We start from the raw sequence: 3,691 nt of genomic DNA, 5'->3' as shown, positions 1-3,691 counted from the left end.
GTATATAGGCAGTAAAAAGATACAGTCATGGAATTTAAAAAAAAGACCCTCAACCAACTATCGGTTCTGCAAGCTGTGGTAGGATGGGACAGGTAGAACTCCCTCTAGAGGTGCACAAGCGTGCTGCTGAGGTGTGCAGTTTTTCCACAAATAGCAGTGCCCTCTTATGGAGATACACCTATAGACACATACACCTACGAGCTCCCTGTGGAAGTGGTATCTCTTGCTTTTTGACATCCTGGCTTACGTTTTCATTTATTTTGGGTTATTAGCACAACTTCTTCAGTGCAACAATTGGTTTATTATTAGAAAAGTCAGGATAAATGAAAAAGTAAGAGTACTTAAAACATCAAGTGACTCCACATTCAGAAAAACTGCCATAAAAAAGTCATTGCTCTACGAGTATCAAAAATGTTACACAATTCAAACAGCACATCCTCTACACCACGGTTCCTGAAGAAGGTAGGCTCTGGGGTTTACACCATATATGCACTGATATTCGTGAAAGCACAGCCACAGCATTGGCTTAAAGTGCTGGCTCAAAGAACAAACTATTAAGCTGTCTTATCTATTTGGATAAGATGCATCATGTCAACTTCATGCCTGGTATGAATAGGACTCAACCTTCACAGGGTGTGTCTGATTATAAAGCTTATGGTGCCTTTCAGCCCTGATCTGCATGAGCTTTTGTACCACAGTATTAGTCTTGTTCCCAAAGACTGCCTTTTCAGGTGAACATTATCAATGGTCCAGTGTCCAATACAACCAACATCTCAAAATGTGATCAATAAAATTATTTTCTGTATCTCCAGAGGTGAAAAACAAAACAAAAAAATCCCCTCAGTTATGCTAAGCTATTAAGCAAATACCTCCAAAACCTAAACTCTACAAAACATTCAGCCCGGAGAAGAGAAGGCCACGTGATGGTCTCATGGCAGCCTTCCAGTTTGTGAAGGGGGCCTACAAGGGTACTGGGGAGGGACTCTTCATCAGGGACTGTAGTGACAGGACAAGGGGTAATGGGTTCAAACTTAAACAGGGGAAGTTTAGGTTAGATATAAGAAGTTCTTTACTGTTGAGCGTGACGAGGCATTGGAACAGGCTGCCCAAGGAAGTGGTAAATGCTCCATCCCTGGCAGTGTTTAAGGCCAGGTTAGACAGAGTCTTGGGTGACATGGTCTAGAATGTGTGGTGTCCCTGCCCCTTGTCCTCTGACAATTTTTACAGGTCTTTTCATAACACAGTTGAAGCTCTGTGCACATACAATAATTGTGGAACTCCATCTCCCCCTGTAAACCCACTTTAAATTTTGATGCCGTATTATTTTGTCAATGCAGTTATGTCTTGGTAACTGCATCACCCTCTAGTCAAACATTCAGTAACACTACACTTTTATAATCATCTACTCTCTATGTATATTGTTAGAACAGAACTTTTTGTAGTAATACATAAATTGTTTAAAATGCTGTCAAACTACTACAGGTACTTCACTTGGAAAAAAAAAAATACTGGACTACAAAGCAGTGGGTGTCACTTTTCCAGAAGCATTATTAATGGGGACTATTTTAGTCTTCAGCGATGGAGAATGATAGGCTGTAGCATTTCTTCAAGTTAAGAATAGAAAAGAATTGTACTTCCAAGAATTCAACTACTCTGCATTAAAGCCACCATGGGGTTACTGTACATTTATACATCAGAAAGTCAGTAAATTATTTTTCTATAAATTAGTCTCTCAAAGTTGACTTTTTTTTCTTTCAGTTCTGAATGCCAAACTCCTGACTGCTTCTCTACCACAGAGACTTCATATCTGGATAGCCGACATCTGTAAAAACATTTCTAATGAAAACACTACTAATACAACCCCCTGGAGAAACAAATGAAATGAGATCTAAGTATGCAGCCGCCTTTCTTCAGTTCTGTCTTTAACAATAGCGAGGCTAGTGCTTCGCATCCAAGCCTTGACACAGGTCATGATCATTTAGGCACAGTAGTAGGAAAATAAATAATTGTGTAAATATGTAATAACTGGTATAAATACTTCAGCAGCACTTAGAAGATATGATAAAGGACTTCCGTCTTTAGTTGTGCATTAGGGTTTATCTTGGGGACTGGAACAGAGGAGCATTCAAGCTGCAGGAAGGAGAATTATGGATTCAATACTTGAAGTTCAGTGCCAGACGTAAGACTACTTTCTTTTCCACAACAGCAGTTTTGAAAGTGTATTAGTATTGAAAGTATTTAATACCTGCTAAAGTATTGTAGAAACAGTGATTATACCTTTTATCCCAAAAGCCAATATACTGGAAGGTTCAGTAATGTACTTAAATAAACCAGTTTCAAAGCAAACCACTGCCAACTGCTTGCTAAAATAATTTTTCATATTTTTCCATAATGCATTCCATTGGCTAAGAATTTAGAGAATTTTTTTCTGATAAACACTCTAACAATTAAAAGGGAAAAAAGGTCTGTTTATTTGTAACAGTTCTTAAAATCTTAGCTAATGCTCCATATCAAGGTGTATAAACATACTGCTTTCAGTTTCTCTGCCTCAATTTTCAACCTGTACTAAATAATTTGACCCAACTCTTTGATAGTAAAGATTGGTAATAACAAATCCCCTCCCAGTGTAAGAACCATTAGCACATATGGAGACAGGAGGGGGTATTCTGCCTGAACATTATCATAAAAGAGAACAGTGTTTCTAACTGCTCTCACTTTTACAGGGGCTAAGGCTTCTCCTGTCACATTACTAGAAACAGGAAACAAAACTTTCTGCTCAAATACATAGTCACAAACCAGGCATAAAATCCTTCATAGTTATTAAAATTTTCAATTTTATTTAAGTAACACACCTGAAAAGTCCTAGGATACCATTTCGTAAAATAACCAATTACAAAAAAATCAGTCAACACAATGTGTGATCTTCAAGTCTAAGGCACCCTCCAGCGTTTGAAGAAGAAACTACACTTCCAGCAAGTGAGCAAGCATTTGAAGACAATCAGCATGAGCAAGTCTCCTGTCAAAATAGAAGCTCCCCAATTAATCTGCAGTAATTGCAGATGAACATGCATCAGTGATATGACAAAGCCATGATGTTAGAAAAGTTGTAAAATTATATTTTTAAGGATTTGTATTGGATTTATGAAAGTGTTATTTGCTAGCGGAGAGGGATCTCTTTAAGCACACTAATCTGAAAAATATAGGAGTGTGCAAACTATTAGAAAAGCATTTCTTACGAAATCTGGTATTGAAAAGTAATAATTCCTCACAGAATATGATCTCTGTGTTTATACGGCTTGTTTAAAACTTCTCTAAAGGAACAAAGAGTTTATTTAACAGGAGATGCGTCCATAGTAAGGAAGAAGAAAACCAATACACCTAGAGGCAAAACCAGATACAAGATTAAAAAAATAATTTATAATTAATATGATACAAAACAGAAAGGTCACATGAATACAGCCACATCTACAGAAGCTCACTCATTTTTTGTAAAAAATAATGAGAACTTTTTTTCATTGGTATCTTGGTTCATTCTCAAAGTAACAAATCCTAAGATGTTTTCAGTACTTGGCATTCTAATAGAGAAACATTCTGCCTACAGAACAGACAAAAATGCCTTTTGAAAGCACAGTGTTGTAAGGTAATGATATTAGTTAGATCTGCACAAATAATTTTAAAATTACTGAAATAG

The sequence above is a fragment of the Pezoporus flaviventris genome, unplaced genomic scaffold, assembly GCF_033815535.1.
Source record: "Pezoporus flaviventris isolate CSIRO_AGI_PZ_B2104156 unplaced genomic scaffold, CSIRO_AGI_Pfla_v1 ptg000050l, whole genome shotgun sequence".
Taxonomy (NCBI): Eukaryota; Metazoa; Chordata; class Aves; order Psittaciformes; family Psittacidae; genus Pezoporus; species Pezoporus flaviventris.
The sequence above is the reverse complement of the archived record's forward strand: the minus strand, read 5'-3'. Positions refer to the sequence as shown.